The following is an 11,704-nucleotide window of genomic DNA, read 5'->3' on the forward strand; positions in this document are numbered from 1 at the left end:
CCTCTTCTCCATTTCTTACTCCTTTCAGGATTTTGGGTACACACACACACCTGACATATTTTTCAAGCCACCAGGTCCAGTACTCAATTTATACAGGCAGCTATGAGGGATCTAGCTGCCTTCACCACTCCTCTACAGGCTCACCCAAAAGGATAACGTATAAAAACAAACCTACGGGACCAGCAGTTAGTGTAATGGCTATGTCACTGGACTCCCATATAGTTGACTGCAGTTTGTATCCCAGACCCGGTGGCTTAAAACTCATGCCGGGCGCGTATGCGTGCATGCCCAAGATCCCGAGAGGTGAACGGAGGAGAAGGGATTGCGGCGTGGCCATCTCCCCTGGGGGTGATTTCCCGCTTTCTGTCTCTATGTCTCTCTCTCTCTCTCTCTCTGTCTGGCGAGCACATGCGCCCTATAGCAAAAATCTCTAATAAAAAAGCTAAAATAATTGATCAACTAAAACCTCCTCAAAAATCAAAACAAACAAAAACTCTAGTTGTTCAAAAGATCTGGTTAAGAATTTGTCAGGAAAAACTATAGACTGGTATAAAATATTTGCAAGCCATATGTCTACAGAGAAATAGTATCTAGAATATATTAAAAATACTGGATCCTACATGGCCAACTACACAGTTTAAGTCCCAGACCCAATGACTTGAAAAACATTCTGGATAGGTGTGCATGTGAGTCAAAAATCTGGAGAGAAGAGTGGAGACGGGATTGCAGCATGATCATCCCTCAGAGGGAAGCAGGGAGCTCTCTCATTTTTCTCCCTCTTTCTTCCTTTCTCTCTCCTCTGTGTGTGTGTCTCTCTCTCTCTGGCATATGTTGTGCCCTATAGCAAATTAAAAACAAAAACAGGAGCCAGTAGGTGGTGTGGTGGTTGAGCTGCTGGACTCCCACATAGCTGACTACAGTTCTAGTCCTTGTCCTGGCAGCTTGCTTTCTCACTTTCAATTTCTCTCTCTCTCTCTCTGGTCAAATTTGGAAAAATAAATTAATAATAATAATAAATCATGTAAAGTAAATAATTCTTTAAAACAAACAAACAAGAACAAGGGGCCAGCAGGTGGCATAGTGTTTGAGGCACTACACTCCCACAAGGCTGACTGCGATTCAAGTCCCAGACCTGGCAGCTTGCTTTCTCCCTTTCCTTCTCTCTCTCTTTCTCTCTGGTGAGCACACATGACTCATAGTAAATTGAATAATAATAATAATAATAATAATAACAAATAAATAATTTTTTAAAACCTCAAAACCCAATGGTTGGTTCAGTCTCTGTGGTGCAGTCAGCTTGCCATAACTCAGAGCTGTAAGGCCACATGCTGACTGTAGTTCAAGTCCCCATTCTGGTTGGCCTGAAAATACACCAGGCACATGCTCATGTGCCCAGGATTCTGGCAGGCTAGAGAACTGGAGAAAGGAGACAGTGGTATGACCAGGCAGTGGTATGACCACCTGTGGAGGATGGGTCTCTATTTTTCTATCATGAATTTTAAAAATAAAATAAAAACCAACAGTTAAAAAATATTCAAATAGACAAGCAGCAGATGGCATAGTGGTTTCATCACTGGACTCCCACATGGCTGACCGTGGTTCTGGTTCCAGACCCAGTAGCTTGAAAATCATGCCGGAAATGTGTGCCCGCATACCCAAGATCCCAGGAGGAGAAAGGAGGAGAAGGGATTGTGGCATAGCCATTCCCCCTGGGGGGGCTGAGGGGGTGATTTCTCACTTTCCTGCTCACTGTGCCTGTCTCTCTTCTTTCCAACAAGCACACGTGACTTAAGACCAAAAAAAAAAAAAAAAAATTCAAATAGAAAATGGGCAAAAGAGACACTTCCTAGAAGAGGGGGAAAAATCACATGAAAATATAGTCAACACCATTAGCCACTAAGTAAATGAAAATGAAAACCACAACGAGACATCACTGCATATATATAAGAAGAATGGGGAAAAACTAGATCACTTATATATTGCTAATGGGAATGTAAAATTGTATAGTCACTCTGAAAAACATTTTGGTCATTTCTTAAAAACTGCAACAATGGTTGACCTCAGGGGGGTCCAGTGCCTTAACCACCATACCACCTGCTGGCCTCACTTACATTCCTTCTGAATCTCCATAATGGGCTCAAGAGTACAAACACATGCCATTTCAGAACAGAACAGTTAAAAGATGTGTAATACTTTACAGTTTATATAGCCCTCTGACACGTATGACCTCATTTGTTCATTTCAGTAACTCTGAAGTAGGTATGGCTTGCTCAGCTCTAAGATAAAAAAACTGGGGGCCAGCGGGTGGCATGGTGAGTAAGGTGCTGGTCTCCCACATGGCCAAGAGCGATTCAAGCCACAGACAGCAACTAGGAATCCACACGTGTGTGTGTATGTGTGCCCAGAATCCCAGGAGGAGCATGGAGGAAAAGAGATTGCAGAGGTGTGGCCGTGTCCTGTAGGGGGTGATTTCTCACCTTCCCTCTCTCTGGTGAGTGCATATGCCCTATAACAAAAAATTTAATTTAATTTAATTTAAAAATTAAAAAATGAATAAATAAACAAACTGTGGTTTAGGGTTAACTGATTCACCTAAGGTCACAGCAACAAAAGATAGAGCTGAGATATTTATTCATTTATTCGTTCACTTAGAGGTTTTTGCCTTAGGGCATGTGCACTCACCATTGAGAGAGAGAGACAAAGACAGAAACAGTGAGAGGGAAAGTGAGAAATCACCTCCCAAGGGGAGATGGCCATGCTGCAATCTCTTCTCCTCCATTCTCCTCCGGAGTTCTTGGGCACACACGCCCATTGTGAGTTTCAAGCCATTAGGTCCAGGACTTAAACTGTGGTCGGTCATGTGGGAGTCCAATGACATAATTGCTAAGCCATCTGCTGGCCTTGAACTGAGACATTTAAATGTAGGTCTTCCGGTTCTGAGTCTGGTATTCCTGTTGGGGAAGAGAATCCTCTAGGAGGGAATGCTAGGATGACCGCCCTGTGGGAGAGTTGTTATGAAGGTACCAAGAGAGCAAGGAAAACAGGCCCAGAAAAAGAGAAGGGCAATACAAGAAAGGGTACTGGACTCCCACATGACTGATGAAGGTTTGAGTCCCAGACCTGGTGGCTAGTTTCTTACTTTTCCTCTCTCTGCCTCTCTCTGGTGAGCGTGCATGCCCTATAGCAAATTTTAAAAAATAATAATAATAGTAAATAAATTTAAATAAATAATTCTTCTCAAAAAAATAAAAACTATTTATTTATTTGTCTTATTTATTTTAACTTGCTATAGGACACATGTGCTCACCAGAGAGAGAAAAAGAGGGAAAGTGACAAACAGATTCAGGACTCGAATTCTGGTCGGTCATGTGGGAGTCCAGCACCTTAACCACCATGCCACCCGCTGTCCCTCCTGGTTCATATTCTAGGCAACTTCTTGTACCTGCTGGACATATGCATGTCCATGATCCTGGCTGACTGAGGCTGAGGGCGGATTTTACAGTGTAAACACCCTGTTGGGGTGCACGCCTCTTTTCTCTCTTTCTCTCTCTCTCAACAAATAAATAAAACTTTTTAAAAATGGGAGGAGGAAGAGAGAGAAAAAGGGACTTCTATAAATACTGAATCCCTCTTGTTTTCTGCACTCATTTGCCTGGATTATACCTATAATCCTCTATTTTGTTGGAAATGAGTGAGTCCTCACAGAGGACTTTCTAGAATACACAAGGTTGAGTTAGGTGCCCTCCTGTAAGACCCAAGTTTTAGCATTATAAAAGGGTTTATTACTCTGTATCCAAGCCCGTCCAGTCTACTAATATATATAATAGTATATTCCTAATACGGACAATGGCTTGCACCTGAATCATACAAATCCATATTCTTTCAATTGATAACATCATTAGAATGCCTATTTATTAATTTATAGTGAGAAATATCGTGAGAAATATCACTCATCACATATGGAATGTCTGTATTAGTGTGATCCATTTATTCTGGTGACAAACTGTAGCGTACTGCATAGGCTTAGACTCTGGACTTGTGTTACTATTTATGTGATCATAGAAAGTTAATTAGCCTTTCTGGACCTCAGTACTTTTATATATAAAATGGAGTAATAGTACCTACCTCATAGGGTTTTTTTTTTTTTTTTTGGAGAGGTTTTTGCTATAGGGCACGTGCACTCGCCAGACAGACAGAGAGAAACAGAGAGACAGAAAGCGAGAAATCACCCCCCAGGGGGGATGGTCACACCACAATCCCTTCTCCTCCATTCTCCTCTCAGGATCTTGGGCACGCACGCACAGGCTCCGGGCGTGAGTTTTAAGCCACCGGGTCCAGGACTCGAACCGCGGTCGACTGTGTGGGAGTCCAGCGACATAGCCATTACGCCCACTGCTGGTTCCCTGTTTTGTTTTATTTAAGGTTTTTGCCATAGGGCACGTGGACTCTCTGGAGAAAAGCAGAGAAAGACAGTGAGAGAGGAAGTGAGAAATCACCCCTTAGGGAGATGGCTACACCTCAATCCCTTCTCCTCCATTCTCCTCCTGGATTTTGAGTAAGCACCTAAGCATGATTTTCAAGTTGCCAGGTGTGGGACTTGAACTGTGGTCAGCCACATGGGCATTTAGTACCTTAACCACCACGCCACTTGCTGGCCCCATATAGGGTTGTTTTTAAGATTAAGTGAGATAATTAAATGAGATAATCCATGGAAAATGTTTATACAAACATAGTAAGTGTTAAATATTAGTTACTATTGTTATTTCTCTTGATATGCAAATTTAGAAGGATAATAAAATTATAATGAGATTGCTTAATGCATGCCTGCTTGGGTTCCCAGAGGTGGCTGTTTATTCAGCTGTATAATGGTCTTGGGCAAAAAACACCTACAGTAGTGACTAGAGTGCTTAATTTCGGGGAAGGGTGCACGTTGACGGACTTTTAGAACTCTGCTATTGTGTGATTTGCCATCTTGGGATCTCTTCTATAACCGATTCTCCACCAGCTTCTCTCAGATTTAATCCTATGTAAACAGGTAGCAGGTGTCTCTTCATCAACCCAGCTATTAAATTTGGTGTTTCTCTTTCCTTTTCTGTATTTATACTCTTTTTCTTCTCATTTCTTCCCATGGCTTCAGCTGTCCAATCTTCAGCTCAATCAACTTTCCTCCAAGCTCCTACACTAAAAATTGAACTATCCACTGAACAATTCCACTTGGAGGCTCCAAAAGTCAAACGAAGTGTTCAAAATGAAATTAGCAAGAGTCCCCTCTTTTCCGGAAACTCTCCCTTCTAATATTCCCACTCTTATGGACTGAGGCACCAAAGCCAGAACCCTGAGACCCAGCTTCTCATTAAGGCCTCACGAGCGATCTGTCAATGTCATCTGAAACATTTCTTGAATTTGGCCCTTCTCTCCAGCCCTTCTACCACTCCCTTAATAGTCATCAGCACTTCTTTTGAGAATTTCTGCAACAGCCACTGAGCAGAGCTTCCTGCTTCAAGTCTTATGTGCCTCACACATACTAATCTCACACCACTGCATGTCCTTAGCACCTGGAACAGTGTCTAGCACAAACTAAACATAAACTTATTATTTGCCAAGTGACTAAACAAGTAAATAAATGAATCCCAAGAAGAAGACTGAATCCGCCATGAGAGCTGAGATCTAGTGATTTCAGGGATAAGAGCAATGATGTTCCGCTGAGAATTTACCCTGGTAGAGCCCCTGTATCCTTCTCTCTGTCTCTGTCTGTTTCTGTCTCTCTATCTCTGTCTTTTCATTTTTTAAATTTTTCTTTTTAAAAAAATGTTTAAAGCAAGGTTTTTTCTTGCCTCTGAAATCCTCCTTTATCTTGGTAATAATCCCCTCCACTTCCCCCCTCCCATCTAGGCAAACAGAAAGGGCAGGCCCAAGAAGACTGAGTCCACCATGAGAGCTGACATCTAGTGATTTCATTTTTTGTTTTTTAAAATTAACAAATAAATTTGTTTGTCTGCTTTTTCATTTTTTCTCTTTTTTCTTTCAAAAACTTTCCCTGTTTTCTTATCCTTTTTCTTTTACCTCATCACTTTGCTGCTCAGCCTCCACACCCTGAGTATCTAGACAGGCCTAAGTAAAAAGTTGCCAAAATCCAAATCCTATTTGGGTTCTCATATTCCTCAACTCCCACTGAATCTGCAACACAAAGGGAGAAAAATGCAAAACCAAAGACCTTGCAGACCTCATCCTCCTATATGCCTCTGATCATTCAGACTGATCTTCTAGAAATTAGGAAAAAACAAATAACCCATCGGATGACTAGAAATCACCACAGGGGCACAAGAAATATGTGAAACCAAGAAAATACCTCTCTCCTAAGGGAAAAGAATAACTCCTCTTCATCTACAGACAGTACAATGGAACTCATGGAAATGTCAGATAAAGAATTTAGAGTATTCATAGTGACAAAGCTAACAGAGATGGAAGAGATGATGAATACCAGAAAAAAGAAAAGCTGATGAGTTCTAGGAGTTGAGAAAGTTCTTGTGAGAGCTGAAAGAGGAAATACACACCATTTAAAAAAGAATCAAATGGAACTGTTGGAGATGAAGGCTATAATACAGGAAGTCAAAACCTCCTTTGAAAGTATTAAAAGCAAACTAGATCATACAGAATATCAGATCTCAGATGGAGAAGACAGAATCACTGGACCAGTAAAATCTGCCATGAGGACTGAGAAAATAGCCACAAAAAATGAGAATACTATACAAGAAATACTAGATATCATTAAATGTCCAATAATCAGTATCTGAAAAGGTGAAGAGACTAATAAGGGCATTGATAATCTATTCCATGAAATCCTGGAAGAAAACTTCCCAAACCTAGAGAGGCATTCAAAGATCCAGAATACAAAGGATCACCAATAGGATCAACCTAAGAAGACCTTCTCCAAGACACATTATAGCCAGAATGACCAAAAACACAAAGACAAGATACTCAGACTGGTAAGAAAGAAACGTCAAGTTACCTACAAAGAATATCCCATCAGGCTAACAACAGACCTCTCACAGAAACAATGTAAGCCAGGAAAGCAAGGGAAAATATATTCAAAGTATTGAGTGAAAAACAATTTCAACCAAGAATACTAAATCCAACAAGATTATTCTATATATGGGAAGAGAAGACAAGAACATTCTCAGATAAACAAAACCTGAAAAGAATTTACCAACACCAGACCAGCTCTCCAAGAAGTTCTGAAGGGTGTGCTATCCTAGGAAAACTAAAGTCAGACACACAGAAATAATAGATCTAAAACAACTAAGAAAATGGCCAGCTTACTGGTAGGGACAAGTCCAGAATTGAATGTTATCTTCCAGAATTTAAACAAAAAGAAGATAAAGTACATGAGTTTGAACTGGTGAAATAGAATGGTATGACTTTTGACTAAAACACTACTGACCTTCTATGCTTTGTTTTCCAGTGTTAAGGAGTTTTGTCTTCTCTTGAGTTGTGGACAAGTCCATGTATCTACTATTCGAACAGAATCCTAGCCTATTTCCTGGCTTTAAGGATTAAGCAAAGTTCTCTTAACATTTTTTATTTTGATTTATTAAAGCTAAAACTGGCTTTCTTGAAATTAAAAAAAAATGTGTTAAAAAATACATATTTAGTGACCACAGGAAGCTATATAGCCTCAGCTATATGCTATTTTATAGTACATTCATTCTTCCCACAGAGTTTCAGGCCTAGTCAACTTTTGTTCCCAGATATGTATATACCAGCTGAACTTACTATTGAAAGTATTTAGATTAATTCAGATATTTTGTGAATCAATACAATGTGGGAAAGAATAAAGGAATGGAAAGCAACTAAAGATACCAGAGACAGGGTGGGAGGAAGATGGGAAATGACAGAGGGTGAAAAATAGGGGGAAAAATTTATATTTAAGAAACAGGAAATGGAAAATTGTTTGTTGATGATAACATGTATGATTAAGCCACTTTACAGTGTGTTATGGCTGGGAAAACACAATTTTTTTTCTGTGGGGGTGTTTCGTGGAAGTAAATCACATTTTGTATGCTGTGGTGATGTTCAGTGAAAGTGTGTAAAATAATTTATGAAAATAAAAAATTAAAATAAAGGAATTCCTATCCTCACAGAGTTTATGGTCCAATATTCAGAAATCAATATTTAGGGATCAATGTTAAACAATGTTTAAGTCCAAGGTTTTAGGGATCAATGTTAAACCAGTATTATTAGATATTGGAGAAATCCCAAGCAGTATCTTACCTCAGACTTTATGATAGATTAGAGCTTTGATCCAGTTGGGAGTCTCAAGGGCTGAGTGGCTGGGGTTACATTACATAGTGGCCCCAAGAGACTAAGAAAGGAAGATAATTTATACAGATTAGACCCATGAGAACAAACACATCAGCTAATTCTTCTCTGTTAATAATGTTCCCACTCATTTATAATGGCATGTAAGCAGCCATGGTGATTTGGGTGGGGAGGAGTGAATTGAATCAGCTAGGAAAGAATTAGGAGTGATGGAATAATTTGGAACAAGGTTTATTATATGCATTAGGTTTCTGAAACTCTTTATTCAGAGGTAATTATAGATTCACATGCAGTTGTAAGAAATTATACAAAGAGATCTTAACACTCTTCGTCTAGTTTCTCCCACACTGGTTATTTCTTATATAATTATAATACTGTATCACATTCAGGAAATTGACAATGAAACAATCCACCTACCTTAGTTTTACATGCACTTGCATATGTGTGTGTGTTTAGTTCTATGCAATTCTATTACATGTGTAGATTCATATAACCATTACCACAGTCCAGAACAGAATAATTCCACTGCAAGGACTGTCAGACTATCTACTCTTAGAGATTAGACCTACTTCCTTCCAAACCACAACCCCCTTTATTCCTCACAACACTAATCTGTCCTCTATCTTTACAATTTTGTCTTTTTGAGGCTGTATAAATTAAATTATACAACAATCTTTATAGACTGTGTATTCCACTCAGTGTAATTCCATTGAGATTCATCAAAGTTGTATCAGTAGTCCCTTTTTTTTTTTTTTGGAGAGGTTTTTGCCATAGGGCGCGTGTGCTTGCCAGAGAGACAGAGAGACAAAAAGCGAAAAAATCACACCCCAGGGGGGATGACCACGCTGCAATCCCTTCTCCTCCATTCTCCTCTCAGGATCTTGAGCACACACGCACACGAACGCAGAGTGAGTTTAAGCCACCGGGTCCAGGACTCAAACCACAGTCGACTACATAGGAGTCCAGTGACAGAGCCATTATGCCAACTACTGATCCCAGTAGTTTCTTCTTCTTGCTGAATAGGAAAACTATATGAGAGTTTAACCATTTATTCATTAAAAGACATCTGAATTATTTCCAGTTTGGGACCATTTTTCTTTTATTCTATTCTCTCTCTCTCTCTCTCTCTCTCTCTCTCTCATCTTCTCTCTATGTATCTATCTATGCAATAGGGCACACGTGTTCACCAGAGAGACAAGAAGACAAGGAAAGTGAGGAAGCACCCCTGCAGCACGTGGCCATGCCACAATCCCGTCTCCATTTCTCTTTTCAGGATTTCAGGAACCTCTCCTATTTTTGTTGTTACAACACTTCAGCTATTAGAAAAGGAATTAAAATTGGTCAGTGTGCTCAGTTTTACTAAATAACACAAATTTTATCATCTGAAAAATCCTTTAAAAAATTATTTATGTTAGAGACATCCCAGCTTAAAGTTGCCTCATGGCTTAAGTTAAGCCATGTGTATGAATTAAAAATATGATTTATTTTTAAGTTTTTGCCATAGGGCAACTGCTCTCACCAGTGAGAGACAGTAAGAGGGAAGGAGGGACATCTCCTCCCTAGGGGGAGAGGGGGATGGTATCCCTTCTCTGCCATGCTCCCAGGATTTGGGGCATGAATGCACATATGTCCAGCATGATCTTTAAGCTACCAGGTCCCACTGGAATCGCAGTCAGCCACGTGGGAGTCCAGTGCATTAACCACCTCACCACCTGCTGGTTCCTAAAAACATCTTCTAAAAACGTTGATCTCTAGGAATCCCATGAGGATGTTATAAAGATTATCCCACCTTATCAAGGTATGTTCAGGATTTTTCCAATCATCTCACAGAGCAGCCTGGCAGTTTTGAAACTGAACAGTTTGCAAAGGCCTTAGTGGCTGGGTTACAACAGATGATGCTTTGCAAGAGCTTGTGGAACTCATCTATCAACAGGTAAGTCGGCTGAGAGCATGGGGCCTGGGTGACTTTTAGATAGCTTCCTTGAAGCCCAAGAACATTGATTATTCCTTCAGGGAGGCCAGGTTTGTGTTCACCTTCCTCCAGTCTTGTTAATTTATAAAAAAAATGATGGGGGGCCAGCAGGTGGCGTGGTGATTAAGAGCACCGGATTCCCACATGGGCAACCACCGTTCCAGTCCAGGACCTGGCAGCTTTCTCTCTCTCTCTCTCTCTCTCTCTCTTACTCTGTCCCTCTCTGGTCAAATTAAAGTAAATAAATACATAAATAAAATAAATAAAGTTTGATAAAATAATTCTTGAAAAAAAGTTCTTGAAAAAAAATGTTTTCAAGAATTATTTTATTAAATGTTTAATTTGTCATAGGGCACATGTGCTTACCAGTGTTTTCAAGAATTATTTTATCATATGTTTAATTTGTGATAGGGCACATGTGCTTACCAGAGAGAGACAAAGAGAGAGGGAAAGTGAGAAAGCAAGCTACCAGGTCTGAGACTAGGACCACCATCAGTCATGTGGGAGTTCAGCGCCTTAACCACTGAGACTAGGACCATCATCAGTCATGTGGGAGTTCAGCACCTTAACCACCACACCACCTGCTGGTCCCCACACTTGTTAGTTCTTAATGGATGGGTCATGGCAGCTTTTAAGTCTGTCTAGTGTATAAAATTCCTATAATTAGGGATTCCAGGGCTGAGCCAGGCTGCACTGGGAATGCACCTGTATATCCAGAGCTCTATACAGGCATGACCATCATCAGTCATGTGGGAGTTCAGCACCTTAACCACCACACCACCTGCTGGTCCCCACACTTGTTAGTTCTTAATGGATGGGTCATGGCAGCTTTTAAGTCTGTCTAGTGTATAAAATTCCTATAATTAGGGATTCCAGGGCTGAGCCAGGCTGCACTGGGAATGCACCTGTATATCCAGAGCTCTATACAGGCATTACAGTATAAGGAACTTGAACCCCGTAGTTAGGACGTGTGGTAAGCAGCCACCTTCTAAGCATCATGCTACGGCCTAGCCCTGGGACTTTATTTTTTAAGTTTGGTATAGTATGCATGCACTCTCTGGAGAGAGACAAAGAAACAGGAGAAGTGAGATCACTCCATAGGGATGATGACCATACCACAATCTTTTCCATTTTCCAATTCTCCTGTTGGGGTTTTGGGCACGCACACATACACATACACCTGGCATGTTTTCAAACTGCTGGGTCCAAGACTTAAACCATGCAGTCAGCTATGTGGACCCAGCTTTCTTAACCTCCACCATCTGCTGGCCCTGGGGCTATTATTAATAAGGCTGCTATAAAACTTTGAGTCCAGGTTTTTTTTGGTTTTTTTTGGAGAGGTTTTCGATACAGGGCACGTGCGCTCGCCAGACAGAGAGAGACATAGAGACAGAAAGCGAGAAATCACCCCCC

Source organism: Tupaia chinensis, unplaced genomic scaffold, assembly GCF_000334495.1.
Source record: "Tupaia chinensis unplaced genomic scaffold, TupChi_1.0 Scaffold144378_1, whole genome shotgun sequence".
NCBI lineage: Eukaryota > Metazoa > Chordata > Mammalia > Scandentia > Tupaiidae > Tupaia > Tupaia belangeri.